This window comes from Takifugu rubripes, chromosome 16, assembly GCF_901000725.2.
Source record: "Takifugu rubripes chromosome 16, fTakRub1.2, whole genome shotgun sequence".
NCBI lineage: Eukaryota > Metazoa > Chordata > Actinopteri > Tetraodontiformes > Tetraodontidae > Takifugu > Takifugu rubripes.
The window spans coordinates 40,886-65,191 of record NC_042300.1 but is presented as its reverse complement, the minus strand read 5'-3'; positions in this window follow the sequence as shown (position 1 = coordinate 65,191).

Genomic DNA, 24,306 nt, shown 5'->3' with positions numbered 1-24,306 from the left:
ACATTTCACACTCTGAACAGACAAAGACACCGGGTGAAACAGACGGTGAGGCCATGCTAACGCTAGTGATCGGCGAAGCCCTGTATTTGTTTAATATGGGTTCTTACTGTTGATATCAGGTGACTAGAAAGTCTCAAGTGTTCAAAATTTTAAGTAAAGTGAATACAACACACCAAGTGTTCAATATTAAGTGAGTACAACACACCAAGTGTTCAATATTAAGTGAATACGGCACCCCGTGCACAATGCAACCAACGAACGATAGAAGAGACAGGAAGTGACGCAATACTCACGCAATCTGGATCCTCCACACATCCACCAGGCCATGAGAATAGGCCAGCTGTCTCAGACAATGTTGCGAGGCTGGACACACAGGGGATCTGGAGGTCCTGGCTCAGCTGCCCTCACGGTCTGGGAGACAGGAGCGACTGTAACAACTACCGAGGCATCTCTCTTCTCAGCACTACCGGCAAACTCTTTGCCAGAGTTGTGCTGAATAGACTCCAGGTTCTCGCTGAACCCAGAATCACAGGCTGGGTTCAGAGTAGGAAGGTCCACCACCGATATGATCTTCTCTTTGAGACAGCTGCAGGAGAAGTGCAGAGAGCAGAGAAAGCCACTCTACATGGCCTTTATTGACCTTACAAAAGCCTTCGACCTTGTGAGTAGGAGCGGTCTCTTCCAGCTGCTCGAACGGATAGGTTGCACCCCTCAACTTCTCCGCATTCTACAGTCATTTCACACCGACATGCATGGCACCATACAGTTTGATGGATCCACTTCGGATCCCTTCAAAATCTGCTGCGGTGTCAAGCAGGGATGCGTGCTGGCGCCCACCCTGTTCGGGATATTCTTTTCCCTGCTTCTGCGCCAAGCTTTCGGTACAGCTACTGAGGGAGTCTACCTTCACACAAGGACAGATGGCAACCTTTTCACCCTTGCCCATCTGAAAGCCAAAACAAAAGGTCAGACCGCTCGTCATCAGGCACATGCTGTTTGCCGACGATGCAGCAGTGATGGCACACTCCCAAGATCACCTGCAAACCCTCATGGACCATTTCTCCCAAGCCTGCCAGGACTTTAGCCTGGTCATCAGCCTGAACAAAACCAAGACGATGGGACAGGGCACTATAAATCCTCCGTTCATCACTATCAACAACTACACATTGGAAGCCGTAAACACCTTCACTGACAATCTGTCCCTTGATGTTGAGCTCAGTAGACGCATTGGAAAAGCTGCCTCAACTTTCAGGAAGCTGACAGAGAGGGTATGGGACAATGGAAAGATCACTACACATACAAAGGTGCAGGTGTACAGAGCCTGTGTCATTAGTACACTCCTCTATGGTAGTGAAACCTGGACCCTATATTCCCACCAAGAACGGAGGCTAAACAGTTTTTTACCTTCGCTGCCTTAGGTGTATACTGGGCGTCACCTGGAAAGACATGGTCACCCACACGGCAATCTTAGAGAGAGCACAGCTTCCAAGCATGTACTCCCTACTGAGGCAAAGACGTCTACGTTGGCTGGGCCATGTTTGCCGGATGGATGATGGTCATATTCCAAAGGACATCCTGTTTGCCGAACTGTCGTCTGGTAAGAGACAGAAAGGACGCCCCCAGTTATGCTATAAGGACGTCTGCAAGCAAGACCTCAAGAGCTTCAACATTAGCCTTGACATCTGGGAAGTCACTGCCCAGGACCGCCTCAAGTGGCAGAAGGCGCTCCGCACCGGGCTGCTCAATAATGAAAACACTCTGGCAAAACACCACGAAACAAAGAGGATAAAGAGAAAGCAACAACAGGTCTCCTCACCGTTTCCATCCTCCTCATTAACATCTTGTCCCACTGTGAAGAATCTTGGAGTAACTTTTGATCAAAATTTGTCCTTTAACTCACACATCAAAATAGTCTCTAGAAGTGCCTTTTTTCACCTGAGGATCACAAGGATCAGGAAACTACTGATGCGGCATGATGCTGAAAAGTTAGTCCATACATTTGCTCCTTCCAGGCTGGACTATTGTAATTCTTTATTATCAGGGTGTCCAAACAACTCTTTAAGAAACCTCCAGGTGATCCAAAATGCTGCAGCTAGAGTTCTGACAGGTATTGACAAAAGAGTTCACATTACTCATGTACTGGCATTGGCTGCCCATTAAATTTAGAATAATTTTTAAAATCGTTCTTCTGACATACAGGTTCCTCAGTGGCCTAGCTCCATCCTACCTGAAGGAGCTAGTGACACCTTACCAGCCCTATAGACTGCTCTGTTCTCAGAATGCTGGTCTACTTGTGATCCCCAGAGTCTCTAGAGGTAGAATGGGGGGCTAAGCATTTAGCTTCTGGGCCCCCCCTCCTGTGGAACCAGCTCCCTGTTCAGCTGACTCCATCTCTACTTTTCAAATATGTATGTATGGTATTGTATGGTATGTATGTATTGTATGTATGGTATTGCATTGGTATTGTATGTATGGTATTGTATTGTATTTGCCTATTCTCTCCTCTACCTTTCCTCTCCTCCCCTCTAAACATTTTCCCCCTTCTCCTCTCTCCCTACCCAGCCAGCCATCAGCAGGAGGGTACCCCCACATGAGCCTTGCCCTGCTCAAGGTTTCTTCCTGTTAAAGGGGAGTTTTTCCTTGCCACTTTTGCTTCTTTGGGGTTAGGCCCTGGGATTCTGTAAAGCACCAAGAAACAATTTTGATTTTAAAATACGCTATATAAATAAAGATTGATTGAAGTGTATCAGCAGAAAATCTAATTCATTAAGTGCTTGTTGATGATCTATTGGGGACTTTTATTTTGAGCTATGCTTCCTTCAAACAGTTACCTATCTGCCCTCTGTCAGGTTTGCTGTAAAACAAGGATGCCCAAAAGTCTGACGAATCATGCTGTGTAATCTCTACAGTTTGACTGGTACCTTTACAGGAAGGATGTTAGACGAAACGTATCAGACAAGCGATTAGAGCCATCACACAGAGCAAGAAATAGTCAATCCCCAGGTTAGATTTGACAAGTTCTCCAGTCTTTTTAGGCAGGACTGATGAATGATACCAATTTTGACCAATATTTAAGGATCTTTCTTTACATTAGACATGTAATTCTCAGCATGGCACATGTGCAAGAGTGACCTGATCTTCTGTCCTATGTCCCTATATGCATATCCACAGGAAAAAGTACTGGTGGAGGTTCTGTATTGAAAGTCTCTAAGATGATGTTGGCTTCCCCTCTTCACGTTCTGACACTGCTTTGCCCACACTGCACTGAAAATAACTTTGGCTGACTTGAATGGTAGTTGGGGAAGTCTCCAGTTCATTATGTTTATATCAGTCAATCTGTTAAGCTCGAGAGGACTGGCGGTCAAGTGTGGCGGAACCCCAAAGAAGGCAGACAGACACGGGAATTAAAAGTAAACTCAGACGGTTTAATGAAGCAAAAAAACCAGGAGGGAAGAAACTAAATGAGAGGCCGAGACAAACTATAGGTGCGTGATGCGGCAGACGAACCAAGTTCGAGATCCAGGGGCGAGAGTCCGTGGGGGGGTCCAAGTGTCCAGAGGCCAGGAGAAATCCGTCCGAGGAAGGGGAAGAGGAAGAGGTCGGAGGAAGAGGGGCTAGGAAGGTTGCAGAGGAGCCGGGGGAGACGCTGGGAGTCGCAGGGAGTCGCTGGAAGACGCAGGGAGACGCAGGGAGTCGCTGGGGAGCCTGGAGAGATGCTGGGTCGACGGGAAGTGTTGCCAAAAACATCAGTAAGATCAAGCACTGGCCTGAGTGCATAGGGGCCTTTTATGGGTGCAGAGTCGTTTGGGCGGATTGGGTGCAGCTGGAGGAGAGGGCCCAGGTGGTGGTGGTTGAGCTGATTGCCCAGGAGGAGGTGGGGCCAGAGTAGGAGTCACAACACAATCTTTATTTATATAGCATCTATTACAATCAAAAATATATCTAGGTGCTTTACAGAATCCCAGAATGTGACCCCCAACAAGCAACAGTGGCAAGAAAAAACTCCCCTTTAAACATGAATTATTATCTGATTATTTTCAATTTATTTTATGTCTTCATGCTTCTTTATGTCTTATCCTTATTTTACTTGACACTTTTACTGTTTTATTCCCTCAGTTCTTAGTCTCTCAGTTTTTAGTCTTTACACCTTTTATCCCATTTACTGTTTTAGTCTGTTTTAGTCTTAGTACTGTTTTACTCCTTCAATTCTTAGTTCCTCAGCTTTTAGCTTTTATACCTTTTATCCCATTTACTGTTTCATGCCTTCAGTTTTTAGCTCCAGTGTCTCCTCATGGTGTTTCCTCATGGGGGCCTGCCAGGCTGGGAGATGTTTCCGGTCTACCACTGGGGGTGCTGGCCTGTGGACAGCTCTGGCCTGGGGGGTTAGGGGGCTCTGTGCTTTGGTGTGGAGCCTCCGGTCTGTCCGGGTCGGGCTGGTCTTTGTGGCGGTACCGCCTGTGGTCACGGACCGTGACCTCCCTCGGCCTGGTGGGCCTCCAAAGGTGGCGTCTCCTTCGCCTCAGGTCTCGGTGCCCAGCCATGTCTCAACTTGTCTAAGCTTGTTTGTGTGTGTGGGTGTGTGTGTAAGTGTGTTGTATGCATGTGTGTGTGTGTGTCCTTTTCTTGATTCTCTTGTTCTCTTTGCTGTTTTTATCCTTTGTGAGGCACTTTGTGCTACCTAGTGTATGAAAAGTGCCATATAAATAAAGATTGATATTGATATTGATGAAGAAACCTTGAGCAGGACCAGGCTCATATAGGGGGACCCTCTTGCTAATGGCCAGCTGGGTAGAGAGAGGAGAAGGGGGAGGACAGGTAGAAGAGAGACTAGGCAGAGATTATGCAAATATATTAATTATATTAATCTGCCAGTAGGGTTGAGTGGGTCAGCGGGATCGGAGGTCAGTGTACAGCTATGAAGGTAGCAATGCCTGCAGGTGAATACAGGGGGGAGGGGGAAGAAGCAGAAAACTACACAAGAAATAACATTGCAGGTCTACTTGGTGAGGAGACCATGACCCAGTGGGGTGACAGAGGCCACTTTTTACCTGTTGGAAAAGATCCCGCATCTCCCTAGTCCTTGGAGGCAAGTTCCATTCTTGACATTTACAGTTGTATTTGTGTCCATTTGCTTGCCTGTGTGCACTTGTTTAAAAGGGGGTTAAAAAACCTCTTGATACGATGTTTATATAGGAATCAAAGTGTAATATTCTTCAGGGTTATATAACTGTAGAGGCTTAAAACAAATTGAATATTGAACAAAACAATATTTAATGCCAAATAAACTTTGCAAAAGTAATTACTTATCACTTCTATTTGTAGAAATCTAATGAAACAATACAAAAATAGAGTAAAAATTCACTGTAGATGTTTACATAATTTAATGTGGCTTTCTGTCTGTACTTTAGGGCACAATAAATTAAAACAGCTCAGAACCACTATGACACAAGTAAACAATTTTACTGTATGTCATGTCCATCAGGAAAAAGTTAACACTACCGTGACTGAAGTCTGCAAGCAGTTCATTGAAAGTGAGACGAAAGGGTTGTGTAGAGGAAAGTTTACAGCTGGTATTGTCGAGAAACGGCATGTTGTTACAGGTGGATGCCACCAGAAGGAGCTAGACCCAAATGGTGTAGGGTGGTTATTAAAAGCAAAGCTTTTCACAGACACACACAAATAAAAAAGCCCACAGCCAATCTCTTCCTTGATACAGTTTTATTCAAGAGACAGGCTTATAAAGGCAGATAACTGAAGACATTAGGGGGTAGTTGTCAGATCTTATCTGAGCATTTCTGGTCACTGGCCATTCAAAACAAAAGCATCATGCTTCCTTGGCATTTAAAATATTTTCCGACTAGAGACATTGACTGTTGGCTGCATTGTAGCCAACACAGCATTGGCATAGATCCATTTACAGCCTCTGTCAAGAAACAAGCACACAACATGGTGCCAGACGTACTGACCCAGATGGTGGTGTAGTTTGTGTTTCCTCCAATCAGATTTGATCTGATACCGTTATAAAGGCTGGTAGTCGGTCCTGATCCAAAAATTTGGATTGGGACAAAACAATTTTAAAAATTACATTTAATGTTAATGACACTGAGTTTGTTGACAGCATCAAGTTCTTCTGATATTGTCCTGTATACTCAAAAACTGAAACTTTGCATGTGTGGTACAGTGAAAGCCCAGTTTCTGTCCTGAAACTGCAGCTGGAAAGCCTGAAACTTGACCATTCTCACAAAGAATTGAGAACTTTTATTGACACAGACACCCAGTTCCCTAGACTAACTACCTTAACATCACAATTAGTCCCATGACCCTAACCCAATACTAACCTTAAAACAAGGTTTTAACCCTAACCCTTAACCCCTAAAATGTCCTTACATTACTTTGCTAGAAAAAAAAGAGTATTTGGTAGTCTGTATGAAGCAAGAACCCATGCACACACACAGGTTGTTTATTGTTAAGCTTGTTCACTCAGCTCTAAATTGCAGCAGCTTAAGATGAATACATCACATCCTGAAGGAGGTCTGACTGAATATGTGACTTCATACGGCAAACATCCCAGTTGGGTACAAAAATGGGGCTGCTTTTGTAAATCCCCACAAATGAAACTTGCATGACCTTTGCCTGCACCTTGTTAACTTCATGAAATTCTGAAATAAAGCCAGGCCATCTGGGAGATGCCTTAATTTCCTGTTAGAGTTCAGGTCTTAACTTTAACCTTTCCTGCTGTTCCCTTTTATTCCTGTCTCTGAGGTATGATAATTCAGATCAGTGCTGTCTTGGAACTATGTCAGGACAAATGCAGGGGAATTGGGTGTATCCTCTGCAGAAACAAGTAATGAAAAACCAGTAATTTAAAATAAAGTTACTTAAATCTAGAATTTATTTGCCTCATTCTTATCCTAACCATTTTTTCCCCTCTCCACAAAGGATGAGCGGCCAGTTCAGGGCTTTGTGAGCAGTTGTGGGTTCTGTACCTTGTAAGATACAAGAATAGCTGTAAAAGTTCATTTAAAAAGTTCTTAACGGAATATAAGTTTTCCTAAATCAAGATAATAAAACTGCTTGATATTTTTTCATTAACTTTACAATACAATCACTTAATTCAACATCTAAAACAGGACAATTTCCACATTACAAAATTATAATCAAACAGATTGAAAGCTAGTTTTGAACCTCCCTATATATATATATATATATACTGTATATGTGTGTGTGTATATATATATATATATATATGTATATACTGTATGTGTGTGTGTGTGTGTGTATATATATATATATATGCATCAATCATGTTTAATATCCTACAAGAAAAGTTTTCATACACACCAGCAAATGTGACTAATTGTGATGGCCTCTTGTTTGAATCAGAATTTAAACTTTCTTTAAATCTCAGACAGTATGATAAATGAAGGAACTCATGTACTCAAATGACTTCAACTCACCAATTTTGTAGAAGGAGGTCAAATCCCCTCATGAATTAAATCTGTTAGGATTCAACAGGACAGACCCAAGAATACAGACAGGGAAGTAACATGGACTAATGTTCATCTTCAAAACGAAACCAGAGGTGTATATGCATATTAGCAATAGTTAGTATTATTTGAAGTTAGTCTGTAAATCTAAAATAGCCTCACTGTTTGAGCAGTGGCAGGGCTCTGAAGACAGCCATCATGTGCTCCACAGGTTTAAATGGGAAATTGCACAATACGAGATGATGCTATAACTATATAACTACCGTATTTTCAAGACTATAAGGCACACCTAAAACACTGAGATTTTCTCAAAAATCGATGGTGCGCCTTATAATATTGAGCACCTTGTGTGTGGACTGAGTTCCAAAATCTGCTGTGCACTTTTGGTGGATGAACTACGGTAAACGCTCCGCCAATCGATTAGCGGCACACCTACACGTAAGGATCCCCTAAAATGGTGCCGGTCAAGCGAGACGCGTATGAATGAAGCTTACTTTAAACTGCAGGCCATCGAATATACGGCTGAAAATGGCAATGAACAATCTTAGTGTTTTCGCTTCATGAGGAGGCGGCATCTCTCCATTCGCGCAAGGACAACTGTTGCGCAGCGGCTGCCCACGGATTAACAGGAGAGGGTGGCCATCTTCCGCACCTACTGCCGCGACAAGATAACCGCGCCCAGCCACATCACCAACATAGATGAGATCTCTCTGACTTTTAACATCCCTTTGACCCACAAAGTGGAGAAAAAGGGACCGGCACGGTGGCGATACGCACATCGGGGCACGAGAAGTCGTCGTTCGCCATGGTTCTCGGCTGCCACGGAAACGGACAGAGCGCTGGATGACGGATGGCGAACACTCCTTCACAAAGACTATGAGGCAGCTGCGGGCAAGTTATGCCACCATATGCGGGTGGATTGTAGACGCATGGGCTATGATACCGTCTTCATGTATTGTAAGAGCTTTCACAAAATCAATGCTGAACCGGAACCGGTCGGTGAGTCCGATGATTAAGAAGAGGAATTCGGGATGTTGGACATTGAAATAGTGCAGCTGTTTAATTCAGAAGATGAAAACTTTGATGGTTTTGTGGCGAAAGAATGAATATTTTGTTCAATAAATGTGTCGAAACTCACTGTTTTACTTCTGTTGTCATTTTTTACTGTATGTTTCAGCATGTGCCTAATAATACGGTGTGCCTTGTGTATGTTTTAAATACAGAAATAGCACCCATAACTGAGACTGCGCCTTTTAATACAGTGCGCCTTATGGTCATGAAAATACGGTATATAACAAATTAATTTTATATTTAGTCAGTTTTACCATTCTGATACAAAAACTCTCCAACAGAGGTAGACAGGCGCTTCGTCTTTAAATAGGTGGTGCGCCTGCCTGCAGCGCCAGCTGTAGCAAATCAGCTCCTCCCCGCCCCCTGCAGGAAGAAAGAAGCAGGACCACAACAATGCACGACCTGGAACCTTGTATGCCTTCAAATTAAAGGTTCATCAAAGGAGTTACTGCACTTTTGGCTTTTTGGACTTTGGACATTTTGTAGAGGGTCTTCTGTGTCTTTTTTGAATTTTCCGGCTGTCCATGTCCAGTGCACATGATTACATTGCAGTGCTTCAATTATTTTCTGTAACGCCCCCCCAGGAAGAAGAAAACAATTTTACCCCCCCCCCCCCCCCCCCCCACACACACACACACATACCCTTATTATCATTAAAGAAGACAAAGAAAGAAATAGTTTATTTTATGACAAAGAATGACTTTAGTAACAAAGTCTAGTCTGTAACAAAAAGATTTAAAGTGCATCAATTTACCTGAAATATAAAACAATGAATCCTTATTCAAACTAAATTTGAGTAAGTTTTTGCAACATTTGATATTGGAAAATTAAATGAATGAAAATTGGAAAATGTAATTAATGAAAACCAATAAATAATAATTAAGTCAAATTCATTTCAGCAATATAAACAGAGAAGCACAATGTGTAAAATATTTTAACCCACAAAACAAAAAAGATTAACTCATATTTTGCTTTTTTTTCATTCTATTACTTTTTAAAAAAAATTTTTAATCAAAATCAGGAAGTCCGGATTAATGGCTCCAATGAGCATGTTTTGCAGTGCACAGCTTTTCAAAGCAGCGTTTGAAGCATGATACTGAACTCTCAGTTCCTGCTCAACATTCAGCTGGGACCTGCAGCTGGTCATCAGTGCAGCAACAGCAGAGAAGCCAGTCTGACAAAGGTAACCCTAACCCATAGCCCTGGATACTGGCTTGCCACACTGAGCCAGAGGTCACTCAATGTCTGTGATGTGAAACTCTCAATGTGGAGTCAGATATCGTGTCTTTTTCTACAGAGCTGAAACCAATTGGAGCTGGTGCAGTGAAAGGATCTCTCACCCAGTCATACTGGAAACTGTTTTCAGGGAAGTCCTTTTTAAAAAATCCTATCAATGATGAAATATGCTGTAAAATAACTGAGGTAGCATCATAGACACTAGTGTCTAAAAAGGTTCTCGAATGAAGCGATGTTTCCTTCATCAAGTTGTCTGCTCCACCTTGCAAGCTTTCGAGGGAAAGAGCTGGTTTTGTCTGTGACCCAAGGGAGGGGTTTCTTTCCCTTGAAGCTGTAGATTTATTTCATCTACCTTTACATATGTGTTACTCAGGTAAGCTAGTTTTCCCAGGAAGTTCTCATCACAATGTTTTTCTGCGACTTCATAATTGTGCTTTTACTCCAAAAACACTCGTATCTGTTCTCTGAGCAAAAAAACTCAGGACAAGAGTTGTCTTGTGACAGTCACCTTGCTTCACTATGATAAAGCACAGCTTGATGTTCAGCTCCCATCTCCCCAAAAGAAGACTCTTGTTTTTAGTGGTCTGGTCTTTTTAAAATTGACTGCACCTATAATGTCAGTCATAGCCTCATTTAATTCAGGGGAATGTTGCCTTGGTGCAAGTGCTTCTCTGTATATAACAGTGCCCACTCAGCATTAGGTGAGACCTTCTTGATGAATGCTCGAAGATCTTTTCTCATTCCATTCTTTGCAGCATTTGCATCATTCAACATGACAGAGACCATGTCTACTGCTGCCGGCAGTGTCAGCTCCTCTGCTGTGGTGTAGGGTTTTTTTGCACTGAGGAATTTTGTATGCCACCTTATACATAATACGTATCTATATGAACAAAGTCTTTTCTCATCTCCTACTGTAGTCACAGTGAAGCCAAGTGCTACATATTTCCTCATCTTAGCTTTTGGTTGACTTTGTTTTGTCTCATTATCTCTGTCTTTCTGCACCTTTCTTTTCATAACTTTTTTTTTCCCATGTTGTCTTTTAAGGGTTTGTATACTGCACTTCATATCGCCTGCTCAGTGCAAAAATAACCAACACCATAGGGCTAATACGAACTGCACACACTCTGTCAAGGAGAGCGCCACTGCTAACTACTGTAATGGATGTGGAATTTCACTTTATTCTAGTACCGCAAAACTCACGTGCACACGTGCTGTGTGAACCTTGCATCAATGTTTTTTGTGAGCTTTTTGGCAACATACTCCTGCCAGTCATGCATAGTATGTCTTAAAATATATATATATATTATATTGTAATTATAAATTTCAGCAAAGTCTAGCTCCATTTGAACTTTGTCACATGATTTAGCAGTAAGTATTCTGGGCTGGACATGATCACTAATTTAGGACTGGAACCTCGTGGGAAAGGTCAAAGCTTCCAGTGATTCAGGATGCAGTTGACTCAAGGATCATTTCTTTTTGTTTGTTTTGTGGACAATGCAGATTTAATCCACCATGATTGCTCAATTTGTAAAAAATCTGGGTGTGATCTTTGACTCTGAGCTTAGTTTTATCCCACACATCAAAAACATAACAAAGGTAGGTTTTTACCACCTGAAGAATATAGCCAGAGTCCGCCCGTTTCTCTCTCAGGCCAGCACGGAGGTGCTGATGCACGCTTTTATCTCTTGTCGTTTAGATTATTGTAATGCCCTGCTCTCTGGTCATTCAAAAAAGAGTGTCACTAACCTACAATTATTACAAAACTCAGCTGCACGGGTGCTGACGAGGACCAGAGGGCGGGAGCACATCACACCGGTTTTAGAATCGCTGCATTGGCTACCCGTGCGTTTCAGGATCGATTTTAAGGTTCTTTTATTAGTTTTTAAATGTCTTAATGGTCTTGGCCCGACTTATTTATCAGACATGCTTTTATTCTATCAACCCTCGCGGACTCTGAGGTCCTCGGGCACCGGCCTTTTAACCATTCCACATGTAAGCTCTAAAACGCACGGGGAAGCGGCCTTCAGTTATTATGGTCCCCGACTGTGGAACAGCCTGCCGGAGAACCTCAGGGCCGCAGAGACTGTTGAGATTTTTAAAAAGAGGCTCAAGACACACCTTTTTAATCAGGCCTTTAACTGATTTTCTGATTATTTTTAATTTATTTTATGTCCTCATACTTTTTATGTCTTATCCTTATTTTACTTGATACTTTTACTGTTTTACTCCCTCAGTTCTTAGTTTCTCAGTTTTTAGTCTTTACACCTTTTAACCCATTTACTGTTTTAGTCTTAGTACTGTTTTACTCCCTCAGTTCTTATTCTCAACACGGCTGCCACCTTATCGTGGTGGAGGGGTTTGCGTGTCCCAATGATCCCAGGAGCTCCGTTGTCTGGGGCTATATGCCCCTGGTAGGGCCACCCATGGCAAACAGGTCCTAGGTGAGGGACCAGACAAAGCGTAGCCCAGGACCCCCTAATGATGCTAAACAACTTTGGTGCCAAGTTTCCCTTGCCCGGATGCGGGTCACCGGGGCCCCCTCCTGGAGCCAGGCCTGGGGGTGGGGCACGTTGGCGAGCGCCTGGTGGCCGGACCTCTGCCCATGGAGTCCGGCCGGGCGCAGCCCGAAGAGGCAACATGGAACCCCCTTCCCGTGGGCTCACCACCTGCAGGAGGGGCCAAGGGGGTCGGGTGCATTGTGTTTTGGGTAGCGGCCGGAGGCAGGGACCTTGGCGGTCTGATTCCCGGCTGCACAAACTGGCTCTAGGGACATGGAATGTCACCTCTCTGGTGGGAAAGGAGCCTGAGTTGGTGCGCGAGGTTGAGAAGTTCCGACTAGATATAGTTGGCCTCACCTCGACGCATGGCAAGGGCTCCGGAACCAGTCTTCTTGAGAGGGGTTGGACTCTCTACACTCTCTACACTCTATACACTGTGTATAGTGGTGATGGTGTGCTGCTGACCTCAACTCGGGATGTTGTGGATCGGTGGAAGGAATACTTCGAGGACCTCCTCGATCCCACCAACACGCCTTCCGGTGAGGAGGTGGGGCCTGGGGACCTGGAGATGGGCTCTCATGTCTCCGGGGCTGAAGTTGCCGAGGTGGTTAGGGAACTCCTCGGTGGCGGGGCCCCGGGGGTGGATGGGGTCCGCCCGGAGTCCCTTGGGGCTCTGGATGTTGTAGGGCTGTCGTGGTTGACTCGACTCTGCAACATCGCGTGGACATCGGGGGCAGTGCCGCTGGATTGGCAGACCGGGGTGGTAGTCCCTCTTTTTAAGAAGGGGGACCGGAGGGTGTGTTCCAACTATAGGGGGATCACACTCCTCAGCCTCCCTGGTAAGGTCTATTCAGGGGTACTGGAGAGGAGGGTCCGCCGGATAGTCGAACCTCGGATTCAGGAGGAGCAATGTGGTTTTCGTCCTGGGCGTGGAACAGTGGACCAGCTCTACACCCTCAGCAGGGTCTTCGAGGGTGCATGGGAGTTTGCCCAACCAGTCCACATGTGTTTTGTGGACTTGGAGAAGGCATTCGACCGTGTCCCTCGGGGGGTCCTGTGGGGGGTCCTCCGAGAGTATGGGGTGTCGGGCCCGCTGATACGGGCTGTCCGCTCCCTGTACGATCGGTGCCAGAGTTTGGTCCGAATTGCTGGCAGTAAGTCGAACTCGTTTCCGGTGAGGGTTGGCCTCCGCCAGGGCTGCCCTTTGTCACCGATTCTGTTCATAATTTTTATGGACAGAATTTCTAGGTGCAGTCATGGTGTTGAGGGGATCTGGTTTGGTGACCTCAGGATCGCGTCTCTGCTTTTTGCGGATGATGTGGTCCTGTTGGCTTCATCGGCCCGTGACCTCCAACTATCACTGGATCGGTTCGCCACCGCCTGTGAAGCGGCTGGGATGAGAATCAGCACCTCCAAATCCGAGGCCATGGTTCTCGACCGGAAAAAGGTGGAGTGCCTTCTCTGGGTAAAGGAGGAGATCCTGCCCCAAGTGGAGGAGTTTAAGTACCTCGGGGTCTTGTTCACGAGTGGGGGAAGAATGGAGCGGGAGATCGACAGGCGGATCGGTGCGGCGTCCACAGTAATGCGGACTCTGCACCGGTCCGTTGTGGTGAAGAGAGAGCTGAGCCGAAAGGCGAAGCTCTCGATTTACCGGTCGATCTTCGTTCCTACCCTCACCTATGGTCATGAGCTTTGGGTCATGACCGGTCGACTATGTCTCTCGACTGGCCTGGGAACGCCTGGGGATCCCTCCGGATGAGCTGGAGGAGGTGGCTGGGGAGAGGGAAGTCTGGGCTTCTCTCCTTAGGCTGCTACCCCCGCGACCCGACCCGGATAAGCGGTAGAGAATGGATGGATGGATGGAGTTCTTATTCTCAGTTTTTAGTCTTTACACCTTTTATCGCATTTACTGTTTCAGTCTGTTTTAGTCTTAGTACCGTTTTACTCCTTCAATTCTTAGTTCCTCAGTTTTTAGCTTTTATACCTTTTATCCCATTTACTGTTTCAGTCCTTCAGTTTTTAGCTCCAGTGTTTCCTCATGGTGTTTCCTCATGGGGGCCTGCCAGGCTGGGAGATGTTTCCGGTCTACCGCTGGGGGTGCTGTCCCATTGTCGACTCTGGCTTGGGTGGTTAGGGGGCTCTGTGCTTTGGTGTGGAGCCTCCGGTCTGTCCGGGTCGGGGTGGTCTTTGTGGCGGTACCATCTGTGGTCACGGACCGTGACCTCCCTCGGCCTGGTGGGCCTCCAAAGGTGGCGTCTCCTTCGCCTCAGGTCTCGGTGCCCAGCCATGTCTCAGCTTGCCTCAGCTTGTTTATGTGTGTGGGTGTGTGTGTAAGTGTGTTGTATGCATGTGTGTGTGTGTGTCCTTTTCTTGATTCTCTTGTTCTCTTTGCTGTTTTTATCCTTTGTGAGGCACTTTGTGCTACCTAGCGTATGAAAAGTGCCATATAAATAAAGATTGAATTGAATTGTATGTTAATAAGTTAGATATGAAGGAGCCTGCAATGAAATAATAATAATAAAAAGACATCCATAATTGTTTGTGTTTGATGGCATTTTAAAATTAAGTTGTTTATTTATTATTAATTTAAGTTGTGCAAATGAAATCTTTTGGCAAATAACCTTGTTCCTCCCCTCATTTAAAAATGGTATACTCTTCATATTTAGCTGAAAATTAGCTGGATTATTTTATCAAAAAACCTAGCCATAATTTCTTAGATTGAGTTTATATTTAAAATGCTAAACTCATCTCAAAAAATATTCATGGCGGACGCGGAGTAGACGCCTCTCTCCCGCTCTCCCAAACTTTTTTCGACCTTCACTTTTTCTAGCCCCCTCTCCACCCGCTACCGTCCGGAACAACATCGTAGAGAGATCGCAACGTCACGACACGCTTTGAAATGACAAGTAGGAGGGCAAAACAAAATAAAAAAGACTCCGCGCCTCCCGACGCCGCAACTGCTAACGAGTTTAGCATGGCCGCGCTAACAAGCCTCCTAGACCGGCACAAGGCCGATTTAGCCGCGGAGTTCAAGACAGCCTTCACGGCGCTTGAGGCCAAAATCGACCTCATCCAAACCACCGTGTCTAGTCACGGCCAACGCATCGCCTCTCTGGAGACTAACGCGGACTCGGTGGATGGCCGCCTGCTCGGCCTTGAAGCTACGTGCGCGGAGCTAACCGCGGCTAACGAGAAGCTAAAAGCCAAAACAGCAGACCTCGAGGCTCGCAGCCGCCACAACAATGTCCGTATTATAGGACTTCCTGAATCGATTGAAGGCCGTCGACCGACCAATTTTTTCTCCGCATTGCTGTCCCAACTGCTGGGTGAGGAGACACTGCCGAAACCACCTGTACTGGACCGTGCTCACAGATCCCTGGCCCCAAAACCTAAACAAGGCGAGAGACCACGGCCGGTCATCATCCGATTCCACGACTACCAAACCAAAGAGAGGGTCCTCCGTGAAGCCCGCAAGAGGAGGTCCGACCTGCGATATCTGGAGAGCCCCGTGGCAATCTTCGAGGACTTCTCCCCCGAGGTGATGGCACAACGGGCTGCATACCGAGAAGTCATGGCCCTCCTCTACAAGCGTGGCCTGAAACCCAGTCTTCGCTACCCTGCGAAGCTGTACATCACCACAAACAACGGGGAAAGGATCCTGCTTTCATCGGCTGTAAAGGCTAAAGAATACCTCTCCAGTGACAACACTTGAAGCTGACCCTCGATCACACGGTAACAGTACCTAATTTACTGGCCACTTAGCACTTTGATAACACTGAAAAATGTGGACTGCGCAATTCCAACTGCACAAATACTTAACTGACAAAGGTGGCTGATTTTGTCCATGGACTCTGTTTACATCCAGTTAAGCATCTTTATAATGTGTATGAGGCACCTGTTGTAATTTATATTCAGATTTTCCCTTTGGAAGTTTATAATGGTAGACATTCATGATGGTAATGTTTTAATTCTTTGCTCCCAAGTTCTATGATAAAGTTGGGGCCTGATAGGCCCGCTTTTCTTTCAATGTTCCTTCTGATGCCTCATGTGTTAAGATTTCTGTTTTACTATAACATTGCTAACAACATTAGGAAGAGGTTCTCAGGCAATGGTGTAACACCATACCAGCATTCTTTTTTACTCCTTTTTTCCCCTTTCTTTACACTGCGGGTTAATTTAGATTCATGCAGCTTTACCACTATATACTGTTTGTATGCATATTGTTACTCAATAGGGCTGCTTTGTAAGAAGGTGTTATATATCCTCCTGGTTTGTGGCCTAGTTTTTAGACCCAAGTTTAGGCAAAATGCTTTGTGCTCCATCTTTGTTGATGCTCTCCTGTCCTTATTACTTGGAGAGGAGTTGGGCAATATGTTTTTGACCAATGGGAATGGGATAGTTAGAAAGCAATTGTATCTGGAAGATACTCATTGTTGTATTCCTACGAGGATTTTTTTTTGTGTATGTTTCCCCCCCCCTTTTTTTCCTTTTTTTTTTCTCTCCCCCTCCCCCCCTCCCCTCTCCCCATGGGCTCAGCAGAATGACAGCAGGACCAGACAATGTCGATGAACGATAAGAGTATTCACCTCATCTCCTGGAATGTCAAGGGGATGAATAATAATGTCAAAGCCAATAAGGTAATATCTCACTTGCAAGATCTTAAAGGGGACCTATTTTTTCTGCAGGAGACACACCTGCGCAAATTGGAATTCTCTCGTATTAAGAAACCTTGGATGGGTCACCTTTTTCACTCTAGGTTCTCTGAGAGGGCGAGGGGTGCAGCCATTATTGTACACAAAGACGTTGCCTTTGAATCTTCCTCTGTTGTTTCCGACCCAAATGGGTGCTATGTCATAGTACAGGGCAAATTACAAAATACTCCTGTGGTCCTGGCCTCAATATATGCTCCAACATGGGACGACGACTTCCACCAGCCAGTCCAGCCGGTCTAAAGCAACCAGTATGTTAAAGTTTCACGCAGACCAATTAGGCCTATCTGATCCATGGAGAACTATGTACCCTCACACGAAAGCCTTCTCTTTCTTCTCGCATGTCCGCAGGTCTTACTCTCGGATTGACTTTTTTTTACTCGATAATAGATTATTAGACAACATACAATCGTGTGAGTACCACAGCATAGTAATTTCTGATCACTCTCCGATCACTTTAAATATTAATCTCTCTCAAGACAAATTGCCTACGAAGCCCTGGAGATTCAACTCCCACCTATTATCCGAACCAAAATTCAAAGACTATCTAACTAATCAGATTCAGCTCTTCTTCGATACCAATGATACGCCGGATATTGGTAGTGGTGTGCTTTGGGAGACTCTTAAAGCTTATTTGCGTGGTCAAATTATTTCTTTCATCTCTGGCTTTAGGAGGGAGGAGCGCACCAAATTGAAACAAATATCAGATGAAATACAACTGTTAGATGCCCAGTATTCAGTTAACCCCTCAGATGTGCTATATAAAAAACGAGTACAGCTCCAGTCACAATATAACTTGTTAAGCCCAATAGACCGCTCCGCTCTCAGAATGCTGGTCTACTGTTACTAATTCAGTAGTTCCAGTTACTATCATAGACAGACAAATTATCATACTTAGGGGGTCGTCTAATCATTAGGTCACATTCTAGCTATGCTGTTATAGGCCAAGGCTGCCGGGGTCCGGAAACATGATCACTTGACAGGCCTCTGTCACTCCACTGGGTCATGGTTTCCTCTCCTTTCCTCTCCTTTCCTCTCCTCATCAAGCAGACTAGTTATGCTGATTCTTGTGTAGTTTTTCTGCTTCTCCCCCCCCCCCCCTCCCCTATCTATTTGCAGGTATCACTGCAAATAGGAGCTGCATAATGACCGCCGGCCCCATTGAAGTGATTGTGCATATTTTTTGTGTGTGTTTCTGTGCTCTGTGCCTCTCCTCTCCCTCTCCTCTCCTTCTCCTTTTCCTCTCCCTCTCCTCTTCTTTCCTCTCCTCTTTCCCCTCCTCCTCCTTCTCCTCTCCTCTACCTCCCCTTCACTCTACCTCTCCTCTCCTCTACCCCTCTCCTCTCCTACCTATCCTATCCTCTACCTGTCCTCCCTCCTCTCCTCTCTCTTTACCCAGCCGGCCATCAGCAGGAGGGTCCCCCTACATGAGCCTGGTCCTGCTCAAGGTTTCTTCCTGTTAAAGGGGAGTTTTTCCTTGCCACTGTTGCTTGTCTGGGGTCAGGCCCTGGGATTCTGGAAAGCGCCTTGAAACAATTTTGATTGTATAAGACGCTATATAAATAAAGATTGATTTGATTTGATTTAACCTCCGGTCGGATTGAGAAACAACTTTTACACACTAAACAGCACTTTTTCGAGCAAGGTGATAAAGCAGGCAAACTCCTGGCTTACCAAGCACGAACTGAGGCCGCTTCTAGACTTATTCCTCGGATCAGGTCAGCCCCTGACATCACGTCCAATCCTATCGCCATTAATAATGCATTTGTGGATTACTACGCTAAACTGTACTCTTCCGAAACCTCTCTATGCGATTGGGATGACCCAAACCCTCTCGACATGCTCGCATACCCTCAACTTGACCCAATGACTGCGACCAAGTTAGGTGCTCCAATCACGATCTCTGAGGTCAAAGATGCAATAAGTTCTCTACAGAGTAATAAGTCACCAGGACCTGATGGTTTCACTACGGAGTTCTACAAAACCTACTCCGAAGCTATTGCCCCAACTCTAGTTAGGGTTTTCAATGATGCTCGGGCAAAAGGACTCCTACCTCCCACAATGTCAGAGGCTTCAATCACACTCCTATTGAAAAAGGACAAAGATCCACTTCTATGTAGCAGTTATAGACCAATTTCCCTTTTAAACGTAGATTTTAAGATACTGGCGAAAGTCTTAGCCAGCCGTCTCCAGAGAGTAATTTCGGCCCTAATCAATCCTGACCAGACTGGCTTTATTTTAGGGAGGCATTCATCCTCAAACATACGCAGATTACTTAATGTTCTCTACTCTCCCCCTACTGACTCTCCTGAACTAGTTTTGTCCTTAGACGCTGAAAAAGCGTTCGACCGCGTAGAGTGGAAATACCTCTTTTTTACCCTTAACAAATTTGGCCTCAGCCCTGACTTTGTTGATTGGATTAAACTACTTTACACTTCTCCCCTTGCCTCTGTCAGCACTAATGGGGTTAGATCACGCCAATTCTCCCTGCACAGGGGCACTCGACAGGGTTGCCCCCTTTCCCCGCTTTTGTTCGCCCTGGCAGTCGAACCTCTGGCCATATGGTTGCGTAGCGAGAACGGGTTTGAGGGTATCACTCGTCATGGACAGCTTCACAAAATCTCTTTTTATGCTGATGATCTTTTACTGTACATGTCCAACCCTACCTCCAGTCTCCCTGTAATTTTAGATATTTTTGAAAAATTTGGCAAATACTCTGGTTACAAACTCAATTTTGGAAAAAGTGACTACATACCAATTAATTCAGCTGCCGACCTTTTACCACAAGGTCTCCTACCCTTTAGGAAGGCCTCAGACGGTTTTAAATACTTGGGAATTTTAGTGACAAGATCATTTTCTGAACTATTTGCCAAAAATTATATCCCATTAATCGAACGTTGCAAATCAGACCTTGCCAGATGGTCCTCTCTCCCCCTCTCTTTGATCGGCCGTGCCAACCTAATAAAAATGTCAATACTCCCTCAGTTCCTCTATCTTTTTCAACATATACCAGTCTTTATCAGGAAATCATTCTTTTCAAAACTTGACCAGCTGATTAGTTCCTTTCTCTGGTGCAATAAACGGGCACGAATTGGTCGCTCAGCTCTCCGCCTTCCTAAACCCCTGGGAGGTTTAGCGCTCCCAGACTTCCGTTATTATTACTGGGCTTGTAACATCAATTATCTTCTTCACTGGAACACTGGTAAAGCTGTATCTGAATGCCCACAATGGGCCCTGCTTGAAATTTCCTCCTCATGTTTTTGCCTCTGGTCTGTAGTATGCTCCCAACTACCACTGTTAGTTAAACAGGTCAGCCCCAATCCAATTGTAACCAACACACTGATGATTTGGAACCAGTTTAGAAAAACTTTTGGCCTCCACACCCAATCAAGTTTATCCCCAATATTCCGTAACCACCTTTTCGTTCCTTCATGCTCTGATCTTGCCTTTCGTACCTGGTCTGAGAGGGGCCTAGCAACGCTTAATGACCTTTTTATTAATGGTGTTTTTGCTTCATTTACCGATTTGGCAGCAAAGTTTAAACTACCAAACTCTCACCTCTTTCGTTTTTTTCAAATAAGACATTTTGTGAAATCTTGTTTTCCCCAGTTTCCCAACGGACCCCCGAACTCTCTTATTGACCAATTCTTAACCCTTAACACCAGGAAGAAAGGACTCATAGGGATCACATACAAGCAAATTTATACTCTGTCTCCCCATCAACTGACTTCGCTAAGAGTCGCTTGGGGCCAGGACCTTGGAGCTCCCTTGCATGATGAGCAATGGGAAAAGATATTAAAAAATATCCACTCGTCCTCTATTTGTGCGAGGCATAGCCTTCTACAATGTAAAATTTTGCATAGAGCCTATCTCACTAATGCCAAGCTGGCCAAAATCTATCCTGACAGAACAGATTCATGCAACAGATGTGGGCAAGCCCCTGCCGATCTCATTCATATGTTTTTGTCGTGCCCTAAATTATCTGAATTCTGGACAGCAATATTTGAAACAATTAGTAAAATAACAGGTCAAACCATCCTGTTCGAACCCCTCACTGCCCTCTTTGGATTATACTCGCCACACACTGTGCCTAAGTCCACAAATAAGATCATTGCATTCACTACATTGCTTGCCCGAAGACTTATTCTTTTAAAATGGTCCCACGTTTCCCCCCCAACCCATAATAAATGGATTCAGGATGTGCTGCAGTGTCTTACACTGGAGAAAATGAGGTTCTCCCTCAAAGGGTCCCTGAGCAGTTTTTATAAGATATGGCAGCCCTTCATCACGCACATCGACTCTCTGACCATTGTAGCTGACTGAGCCCCAACCCCACCCCCTTCCCATTAATTTTATTTAATTTATTTAACTATTTATTTTTGAACAGTCTCGTATGTGGTTTTCCTTCATTTTCACCTTTATCATTTTGTTATTTATTTTTCTATATATGGGTATGTATATGTGTGTCTGTGTATGTGTGTATACATATACATATATATATATATATTTTTTTTTACTATTGGAAATTTGTTATACTGCTATACCAATGTTTTTGATTCCCTATCTGTGAAAAACATCAATAAAGAAAGTTTGTATAAAAAAATGCTAAACAAGCTTGATGAGATTTATATTCTTTCTAGACAGAAAAACAGACTTATTTCCTTGATACTGACGTCGAAATCTTCAGAAGTGTACTCAGACAGGCGCCCTCAGCCTGCGCACAGGTGCACAGCCTTGAGAGCCCTAACCCAAACAGATATCACACTTTATTATTCTGTTCTCTTCACAAACAAGCTCACATAAAGCTTCCCAGTTTACCCCAGTTGATCCTTCTCACATTATCCATGAAACTACTCTACTTTCATTAAAATAGCTATAGCATAAAATGGAATTCGCGATATTTTACAACAATACAAGGCTTTTTTTAAAACTTTTTTTTTTTTAATTCAGTTTTTGCAGTGTATGGATCAGTTTGCTTTAAACTGTCTACTTCCAGGTTGGGCTGGACAATTTACGTTGGTCTCCTCCCACAAGGCTTCCCACACACCTGCAGGCCATTTAATCTCCAAACAATTCTTTAGCCTCCAGCTTGTCCAAAATGCTGCAGGTAGGGTTCTGACAGATATTCACAACAGAGCTCATGTGACTTCCTTACTGGCGTCTCTTCATTGGCTGCCCATTAAATCTAGAATAATTTTTAAAATTCTTATTTTGGCCTACCAGATCCTCAGAGGCCTAGCTCCATACTACCTGGAGGAGCTCATGAGACCTTATAATCCCAATAGACTGCTCCATTCTCAGAATGCTGGTTTACTTGTGGTCCCCAGAGTCTCTATCTCTAAAGGTAGACTGGGGGGTTGAGCATTTAGCTAGCAGGCCCCCCCTGTTGTGGAACCAGCTCCCTGTCCAGGTACAGGAGGCTGACTCCATCTCTACTATCACTGTTGCTTGTTGTGGGTCAGGCCCTGGGATTCTTTAAAGCACCTAGAGACAATTTTGATTGTAACAGACATGTAAATAAATATGGCTGGAAACTGAATTGATTCTCATGACAGCTGGAAAAGACTGATTCATTAATTTTCTCCTTGCCACTTCATTGTGAAACCTTTGTTGCAATTCTGGATGGAGGTTGTTGAATTGACACACAGGAGACTAAAGAAATTAAGATATGGTAAGATATTGGGAGTTCTTTTAAGCAGTCAAGACCTGTCAATCATTTTGTCCTGGTCAGATCATTTCATCCTTACTATTGGTAACTGAGCGCTCACAGACTATGCAACTTAATTGTCCTTGTTAAAACTCTTTTGTGTTTTTTCTCTTCTAAGGTTGCTTGCAATAGTATGGGGGCCTTGAGAATTCCTTTTGTAATATAAATTGGCGTTCCAGCAACATCCACGTGTTTCCTGACTCTACTAAGGTAAACTATCTGCTATCTGCCTCATACCTCATTGCCACACTTGGGATTGACCGAACCATCAGTCACCTCCATCACCACTTTTGGTGGTCAATACTGGATAAAGACACTCAAGGGTGTGTTGCGACCTGCACAGTGTGCACCAGGGCCAAATTTCCCCATTAAGCTCCAGCAGGACTAACCCCTGCCTACCCCAGGCAGACATCAGTCCCGCATCGTCCTTGACTTCGTAATAGACCTTTAAGTGTCTAAGGGAAACACAATCATTTTGATAGTCGTTTTTCAAAAGGTGCTAATTTCCTTGCTTTCTCCAAACTTCCCAACACCTGCTCATCACTCTATTTATAATTCATGGGATTCCATTTGACTTGGTAGCTGACAGGGTCCACAAGACTGGGTCCAAAAGACAAAACCACAGGTGAATGAAATGCTCAGGACAAATGCAAACAAACAGATCTTGACACTAGAATGATATCTTGATGTTTTCTTCCTTACTCGTACTGTGCCTTCAGCGATGCAAATGTCAGAACTATGAAGTTTTCAGTCCAACATTTATTGCTGTGTGTAAAGTGTCAAAAGTAATAACTATCCCATAAACTTGTCTTAGGAAGAGGAGAAAAGTTATAATTCCTTTCTTTAAAAATGAGGCAAGCGCAGCAGAGGTTGATTATTATTTGGGTTACTGATAGAATCAATTGGAAACAGACTAAGACTTTCTGTCAAATTAGTCATCTGAAAACATGTTTGCCTTACTGTCCAACTTCCAAAGTTTAGTCTAAAGCTGTGTATTTATAATCCTATAACTGGCCACCCAAAATAGAATACTTATTTTTTTGGCAATGAAACTTTCTAATGACAAGAAGGTGCTGATGATCATAAAAACAATGAACATTATCATCTCACTTTTAGAGGATAATTGTTATAACACAATGTACCTTAATTTCCGGACTATAGAACGCACGTGATTTTAAACCGCATAATCTAATTTTAGAAAGAAAATCAATTTTGTACTTATACAAGCCGCACCAGATTTTAAACCGCAGGTATCCCACGTAGTAATATGAAAAATTAGATCGAAAACATTCAGTACCGGTATATGTTTTTATTACCGTAAGAGACGAGTCACTGATGAGTGACAGACAGGTAAGAAACAACGGCCACTCTTTTCTGTCAGGGTTTTGGGGTTGTGTCGGTCATTGTGCTGCAGGGGGTGGTGTGGGGCACAATTGGTGGCAGCTGGCACTGCTGGCAGGCGCACCTGTAGGCAATTTACATCGGGCTGCCTATTTAAGCAGGATGCGCCTGCCTGTCAGTGCCAGGGTGTTCTGTTCGTGTTGTGTGGTGGTGCTGTTAGTCTTGTCAGTGTGTCTGGTGGTCTCGAGGCTGTCTGT